Genomic DNA, 8,990 nt, shown 5'->3' on the forward strand with positions numbered 1-8,990 from the left:
ACAGAAGATGTTGATACCCTGGTTATGATATTGGTTTGCAAGATGTTACCACTGGGGGAAACTGGGTGGAGTACACAGTATCTCTCTGTGTTATTTCTTACAACTGCAAATGAATATAGAATTATCTCAAAATAAGAAGTTTAATTTAAAGTGTTCCTTTTCCATATCACTGATTTTAATAAGTTTGCTATAAAACAACCATGTACCAAAAAAACATGTACATAGATGGTTAAGGTTAATATGAATGTATCTTGAGAATGAATGATCCTACACTGATTCTGAGCTATTGGAACCTGAATTAATGAAGCTTTCATCTATAGTTCACCACCCACCAAGCGCCAAAAGGAGAGAGTTTGGAGAAGGTGGGAAGTTGAACTTCCCTGGGGTAGAGGCTTGTCTGGAGAAGTCCTTGGGAGCTGGGGCCTCCTGGGTTGTGCCCTCTCTAGGAGAGGGTGTGAAGCATGTGAGAGGGCAGCCTGGGGCATGGAAAGAGCCAGGGTGAAGAGACAGGAGGCCAGGCTGTAGCCGGATAGGGTAGGGAGGTCCCTGGAGGAAGAGAACCAGGCATGGCTTTCTTGACATAAGAGTAGCTGTTTTAGGCTCAAGCCATTTTGTGATCTAAGCCTGGCCACAAGCTTGCCCTTGCAAAAGAATAGGCCTCAGTATTTAATGATTTTAAAGGAACAAAGAATGTAAGAATAAGCAGCTATTAGGAGACCAGGGAAATAACTTACCCATACTGGAGACAATAAATCAGTTGTAAAGGCTCCCAGTTCTGTTTCAAAGGTAAAGATTAGCCTGAAGCACATCCTTGAGCTATTTTGCAGGATCCAAGGATCCAAACCCCCTCAAGCACTCAACCAGCAGAATAACTAGACCCTAAGGAATGAAGATGCTGGCTTTTGCTGACCCTCGTGATGTCAATCAACTAGAGCCCAGACTCTGTTAAACTTTGCCTCAATTCTATGCTGAATTCTCTGCTCAATCCCCTTCATGAATATGTATGCCCCCCTAGCTTAAATCTTCCCCAGTTTTGCTGTTCTGGGAGACATAGCTTTGGCAAATATCCCTGATGTTCTCCTTACTCATTACAAGTAATAAAATCCTTTCTTCCCCTGCTCTTTGGCTTGGCTGTGTCTTTTGGCTCCACATCCATCAAGAGGCAAACCCAGTTTTTGGGTAACAAGACTTCTTCATCTGGCTGTGTTCTGTGACCCTGTGCAAATATCAGCACCTCCATCAGTGTTCAGCCTTTAGTTCCACTGAATGAGTGTTGGGACTGGAGCTGGGAGTCTCAGAGTTCTACACTGATATTTCTTTATTGATACAGAGTGTTACTCTGCCTCCATCTACATCTATAAGTGACCGCTGCAAGTGGCAGTTTCCTCATCTCTCAGTTGTTGGAAAGAATATATGGGATGGGGCTTCCCTGGTGGCACAGTGGTTAAGAATCCACCTGCCAATGCAGGGGACATGGGTTTGAGTCCTGGTCCAGGAAGATCCCACATGCCGCGGAGCAACTAAGCCCGTGAGCCACAGCTACTGAGCCCACATGCCTAGAGCCCATGCTCTGCAACAAGAGAAGCCACTGTAATGAGAAGCCCACGCACCACAACGAAGAGTAGCCCTCGCTCGCCGCAACTAGAGAAAGTCTGTGCTCAGAAACAAAGACCCAACACAGCCAAAAATAAATTAATTTAAAAAAAAAAGAATATATGGGATGACACCTGTTAAGTGCTTAGCACATAACCTGGCACTGTGGTGGGAGCAATAATCATGGTGGGAACAAAGCAAGCAGTGTGAAGTCTGGTCAGAGGCCACAGACAGAGAATGGCTTGTGTTGGAAAAAAAATCGTGCTAGAGGAAACATCCAAGAAAATATATCATTATATACTTGCAGTCATTAAAACCAGGTTTATAAATATTTTAAAACATGGGAAATGCTTAAGTTGTCCTGTTAAGTAAGTAACATATTATCTCAACTGTGTTTGTAAAAGATGTATTTTTAAAAGTGAAGATAAAATCTACCCCAAAGCTAAGAGTATTTGCCTCTGAGTGATGATCTGTCCTTTCGGTATCTCTCTTCAAAATAATAATACAATGAGATGGGAGAGGAAAGAACAAAAGAAATGTACTTGTCAACTGTAAGCAGACTTTAGCGAGGAGCTGTATGAGAGGGTAAAATGGGGCCATCCCTACCCCACCTGGGGATAGAAGGAACCCTGACCCAGGAGAAGCTGGAATTGAGGGAAAACCCTGGAGTCCTGAGTGGTTCTCAAATTAAGGAATGGAGCCTCCAAAAAGAGCACTGTATTCATTTCTAAGGCCACCGTAACAAAGTACCACAGACAGGGGGGCTTAAACAACAGAAATTAATTTTCTTACAGTTCTGGAGGCCAGAAGTCTAAGATCAAGGTGTCATCAGGGTTGGTTTTCTCTGAGGCCTCTCTCCTTGGCTTGCAGATGGCTACATTCTCCCTCAGTTTTCACATGGTCTTACCTCTGTGTGTAAAGATGTCTGTGTCCAAATTTCTTTTCTTATAAGTACCTATAATACCCACCCTAACTACCTCATTTTAACGTAATAAACTCATTTTAACTTAATTAAGATCTTTAAAGATCTTATCTCCAAATATGATTATTATGATTCTGAGGACTGGGCGTTAGAACTTCAGCATATGAATTTGGTGGTGGGAGACACAATTCAGCCCATGACAAGTGTTAATTACCATATGGCTAAAACATCTATAAACAAAGTTAAAAGACAAGTGACAGACTGGGGGAAATAAATATTTTCAGTATTTATGACATACCAAAGTATTCTTATCCAGAATATATACAGAGTTTAGATGAATCAATAAGATGAAAACAACCCAATAGAAAAATGCGCAAAGAAAATGATTAGGCAATTCACAGAAGGGGAATACAAAATAAACGTTAAAAGGTTCTCAACTGCACTTACCAGTTTTATACAAACTAAACAGTTGTTTTTCATCTATCATAGTGGCACAAATTAAAAAGACTGATAATAACAAGTCTTGGCAAGGATGTAAGAAAGTGGGAACTCTCAAATGTTAATGGGGACACATATTGGAATGGTCTTACTGAAGACAGTAGCTATTAAAAATTAAAACATCCATTTCCCTTAACCCAGTGTTACACTTCTTCTAGGAATCAGTATTGCCAAAATAGTTGCACACGTGCTAAAGGATATACGTGGAAGGACTTTTTTTTTTGCTGCAAATGTCTGTTCAATGCAAAAGAAGTTAAATATAATAATTACACACCCCTACAATGAATGCAATATACCCATTAAGAAATAGGTGATCCTACATGTACTGAAATTAAAATAAAGATCTTCAAGACAATTGAAAAAAGGAAGCAAATTGCAGAACTACAGTCTAGTGGATGCATTTTATGTTTTTATAAATGTGTATTTGTACAAGTAGACTTAAATAAATACATAGACAGTTTTGTAAAGATGTTCACCCAGCTGTGGCCAGTAATTTCTGGAGGGGGAGAAAGGTGAAGCTGAGGCAGGTGGAAGGGAGATTTTCACATTTTGCTTTGTATCCTTCTGTATTATTTAAATTCTAAAGTCTATACAACCAGAATAAATACAAACTTGCATGCATGTTCTGTCAGAGAGAAGAAAAGGAAGGTTTCTGCTTCTGAAGATCTTTCCAGAGCCCATAGCCATGCCTGGAGGCTTCTCAGTATTCTGAGAATGGCAGACATCCTCGTGGGAGTCTTAATTGCCCCAAATGTTTGCTTTAATCAATGTAATTAGCAGAGCATCAATTAGGCTAAAAGGCTCCTACAGCAGCTGCTTCCGTTCACTGCCCCGCCCAGCCCCTTCAGCGACTCAGCTTCCCTCCATGGTGTGAGTCTCTCTCCATGGCTCTGTGTTTCCTCTCGTGACTCTGAAGACCACTGTGGGCAAATGGGAGGTTCTGAAGCCTATTGATTTGCTAGGGTTTTGTTTCTGCCTGCTGTTCCATGTCATACTCTTCATCTTTCTTAAGTGGCTCATTGGTGGCTCCAACGTGTATACTTTTTCTGTTGTTCTTCCCAACCTGCATCTCCTGTTTTGCAGCTCACTGAGAGGTTCCACTGTCCCCACAGTCACTAAAGCCAGAAATCTGTGAGTTATCGTTGCGCCCACCACTCATGCCTGGTCAACCATTAAGCCCTATGGAACTGACTCCTAAATGTCTCTTAAATCTGTCCCTCACTCTCTACTTCTACTACCAGCCAGCGCATTATTGCCTCTCACCTGGATATATTTTTGCTCTCACCTTTTACTACTCCATCTTCCCTCCAGTTGCCACAGAAATCTTACTAAAAAGCAAATCTGACCATGCCCCTCACAGCTTAAAATCTTGCTGGTTTCCAATACCCTACTGAATAGAGTCCAAACCCCTTGACATGGTAGACAAAGCCCAGTGTCACCTGGCCTAGGCCACCAGTTCCCTGTGTGCATCCAGGCAGTTACCATTCCTCTGGCCCTTCATCCAACTCTGCTTTTACATATGGTGCTTTCCTGCTGGAGGTCTTCTGTGCACGTGTGCTGATTTGTTCTTTCCCAGCATCCACTCCTATTTCTTGTGCTACCTGCCTCCCGTAAACCATCTGCCTTTCTTCTCAATCCATGTGTGTTTCATATGGGTGGCTCCAGGTCCCCTCTTCCCCCCTTCAGGCCAAGCCAGCTCATTTAGCATCTCTCTTCTTGGAATTTGAATCTTGAACATCATAAGAGCCTTGAAGAGTCAGTCCATTTCTGGCTCAGCCCTGCTCCCTGAGACTAATTCTCCAGTTTTCCTGTGATTCTGAGTTGTCCTTTAGACAACATTCCCATCAATTCCTTTTTCTTAAGCCAGCCAGATAATTTTCTGGTGCTTTTAATCAAAGAACTCCCAATGAACCCAACCCTTCTGCATCAGAGAAACTCTTACTTATCCTTCAGGGTCCAAGTTAAGTGCCCACTTACTCCTTCATTTATTCATTCAACAAATATTTACTGAAAACATGCTATGAGTTGGGCACTATGCTAAGTGCTGGGGATACAATAGAAAACAGATATGGTCCTTGGCCATATGGACTTTAAAATATCTCTAAATAAACAATTCTTTTGGAGGGGGGGGCTTTAGGTGCAGGATAAAGTTAATTATATTAGTCCATTCTGGCATCCTACCAGTACTGGTATGGACAATCATTTAATTACCCCATATCTGCATCCCTCAATCCCCTCCCCTAGGCAACCATATTAATGTGTTTGATATATATTTGAATGTGTTCAATATGTATTTGAATGAGTTCTTGTGAAATGTATGTTGTAGTTGTATGGGCCAGTGCTTTTAATTAACGCCAAGAGTATTACATTACATATTTCTTTTAGTTTTCTGACTTTCTTCATGAAGCATGGTAGCACGCACGAGATATTTGAAATGAGATAATGAGCCTTAGAAGCAAATGTTAGGATTTTGCCTTTTACTTTGAGTGAAGTCATTTCAGGGTTTTGAGCAGAGGGGCAACATGATTTGAATTGGTGTTCTACAAGGAAAACTCTAGTGTGTTGAGATTAAAATTCAGGGGTGCAAGTGTGGAAGCAAGAAGGCCGGTTAGCGGCTGTTGCAGTAATCCATGGGAAAGTAGATGGCGGTTTGAACCTCGGATGTATATGTTCCTCTTCCAGGAACTCTTGTATATAAACAAGAGAAAAATGCAAGACAAGTGCAGCAGGAAGCCCCCCAAACTAACAAACAACATGAGATACAAATCATTGATAAGCAGAGAAACGTGGATTAAAACAATGATATGACATTGCATCTGTTATTCTGGCAAAAATTACATGACCAGACACTGCCAAGGGTTGGCTGGGATATGAAGATTTAAAAATTCTCTTGCACGGTTTATGGGAATGGAGAATCAAGAAGCAATGCAACACTGCTGAGTCAAGTTAAGTATACACAAACCCATGACCCAGCAATTCAGCAGCCTGTTATATATTCCAGAAAAATTTCCACATAGGTTCTTAAGGGAATGTATAGGAAGGTGTTCATTGCAGCAACAAGGAGGTAAAGGCAGCCTAGGTCTCCATAATTTGGACAATGAATGAGTAAAATGTGTATCAGGTTTTGTGATAAGCACTTAATATGCATTATCTCATCTTTTCTTCAAGATAGCCCTAAGACTGGGATTTTTAATAGTATCTGTAAATACTGTTTACCGTCTGTAAAACGGAAACTATCCTTCCAGACACACAAACGGCCGCTTTTTTTTTTTTTCTGGTTCACTCTCCTTAGTGTTTGGACGAGGACCCCGGGGTTCAGGGGCTCAGCAGCGTGCCAGGTTTCCCAGACAGACGGGGTCATCTCTCCTTGCGGTCTGCAGGATCTTCACTCTTCCAGGCCCGGGAACCCTCATCCCTGGGCCTTCAGCACCGCGGACAGCGCCAACGGGGCAGGGCTGGGCGGGGCGTCCTCAGAGACGTCACGGCGCGCGGAGTCTCCCCGGCGCTCGCTCGCTGGCTGCTGGCGCCGCCACGTCACGTGACCCAGATAATTGGTACAGCTAGTCGCGCACCAACTGCTCGCCTCCCCTGACCTGCAGCCTCTGGACCTCACTGCCGCGCCGACCCCCACTGGCCCGGTGAGCGCGGCGGCCCCTCCCTTCCGGGTCCCTGCGCCTCCTCCTCTCCAGCTGTGTCGCGGGAGGCCCTTCTGCTCCAGTCTCCTGGGTCCCGGGGCGCCGCAGCCCGCAGCCCTAAGCCTGGCCCGGGAGGTGGGAGGGGGAGTGAGCGTGACCTTGGCTTCGCCTTTGTTTGGCCGAGGCGTCCCCAAGGACCCTCAGCCCTTCGCGCGCATCCGACCCTGCGAGTGCAGTTCTTGTGAAGTGTTTTGCGTAAGGGAGCGAAGCTTTTAACGGTGGGGTTTCAGGCATCAGCGTGGGTTCTCCAGCCCAAAGACTACAGATTGTCCACGCCTTTCGTGGCCTGGGGAGGGGCCTGCTGCTCTTCGCCTTCTCAAGGAGCCCTGGCTGCGGAGGGCAGCGCTGGGGATGGGGATGGTCTAGCGTTATGTGCTTGGTGGGACAGGCAGGCAGCTTCGAAGTCTCAGGACCTCGTAGTGGGGGCAGGGGGCAGGGCCTTTACAGACGGTTTTAACCGGGTTTCCGCTCACAGATGGGGAGACTGAGGCCCTGAGGGAGGCAAGACTGACCTGAGGTGGCAGCCAGCCTGGGAAGTGCTTCTCCTTCCCTCAGGGAAATGTGCGGGGATGGGGTGACCCTGAGGTCCCAGCAGGGTGCCATGATGCCCCTCCACCATGGGCCCTAACCCATCCCTGCGCCCCCTGCCCATATATCCTGTAGCATATTGGAACAGGCCCCTTTCACCTTTGTGCTTTCCCCACCTCTGGCCTTTAGCTCAGACCCTCCATCTCTGCCAAGGAAATAAGCACACCCCCTCCCTACCCTGCTTCCTACCTCGGAGTCTGCTTCCGTGGCCGCCTCTTGGGTTCAGTAAACTAGAGGTGGGGTTTATTCCTGAGAAAAGCCCTCCCAGTTCCCAGAACGTGGGGCCATCGTAGGCCTGCAGGAGTGTGAGTCCAGGCTCTGCTGCTGCCCAGCTTCAAGGTCTCGGGATCTCTACAGTGGGTGTATTGCAGAGCAGCCCAGATAGGGCCTTGCATGTGGGAGGCTTAGTGGCCAGGGATGTCTGTCGTCGTTATGCTTCTGAGGGTGGCGGTGGGGATGGTACTGACTTTATCCGTAGAGGGGAGGCCACCAAGAGCTGCCCAGAGCAACCTGCCTGTTAGTCCAGGGTGGGCTGGGCTGGTCAGGGGGTGTGCACAGTGCCTGACCCTAACTCTTCCCTTTCACCTGTGTGGGCAGGACCTGGCAGGGCAGGCTTGGGCTTTGGCTCCAGATACTGAGGTTGACTCTGTCCCCAGCCCTCTAGGGCTCCTGAGTCCTCAGGCCCTGCTGGGATTGGGGCAGGGGTGGCTGGCTGGCTGTCCTTCTGTCAGGCCGGGTGAAGGCCACAGCAGTGTCCAGCGGCTGCCCAGATTATTCAGTGTTTGTGAAACACAGTGTTCCTGCACTGGGCCAGGCTGGACACAGCCAGGCTTGTCACTACCCCCCGAGCCATCCCATTCCCCTGCGGGGGTGGGTGCCAGCAGAGAGAGCAGCTCTGGCTGCAGCCGTTGGAAGGAGCGTTGGCATTAAGAGAAATCTGTGATTACATCATGACTCTGCAGTGAGGAGGGCACAGGCTCCGGAACCACAGAGCCCTGCCACTCACCAGCTTAGCCTCTCTGTGCCTCAGTTTCCCTATTTGTAAAATGGGGCTAATCCAAGTGCCCACCTCTTGAGATTGTTGAGAGGGTTAGGTGAGCACAGTGCCTGCCCCCGGATCAGTGCTGACTAATTGTGCTCCTGTTTTTATTCCCTCAGTGGATGATCTTGGTGTCTGCTTTCTTTGCCTTAGGATGGGGATATTAGAGTTTCCCCATTGGGTTGTTTAGATTCTTCTCACATTCCAGGCCAGTAGCTCCTGGGCCCTATGGCCATCTGGGCCGGGGCAGCAATCCTGTATTTGGCCAGGTCTCAGGGACCATCAGAGGGAGAGCAGGGGTTGGGACCCCGGCCCTCTGACCCCAGAGCTCAGGCCTTGAGTCCCCACCCAGCACCTGGAGAGGTGCCACTCCAGGAAGAGCCAGCCCCTAGCAGCCCTCAGTAGGGCCTGGTGTCACTGGCTGGCGGGACATGCAGCTGAGCATGTGGATAGGAAGCTTGGGGCACTTGAGGCTCAGGTTCCAGCTGAACCCACCTCCTTCCTCCCTGCAGTGCAGTATATTTTTGCTTTTTAATTTTCCTCTGTTCAGACTTGCTGCTGGTTGCCCTGAGGAGCCCACTGTCCCTCGCTCAAGGAGACCGCCTCCCTGCCCTTTGCCTCATGTAAGTTTGGAGGGAAAGACGGAGCACGCGGG

This window comes from Delphinus delphis, chromosome 16 (genome assembly GCF_949987515.2).
Source record: "Delphinus delphis chromosome 16, mDelDel1.2, whole genome shotgun sequence".
Taxonomy (NCBI): domain Eukaryota; kingdom Metazoa; phylum Chordata; class Mammalia; order Artiodactyla; family Delphinidae; genus Delphinus; species Delphinus delphis.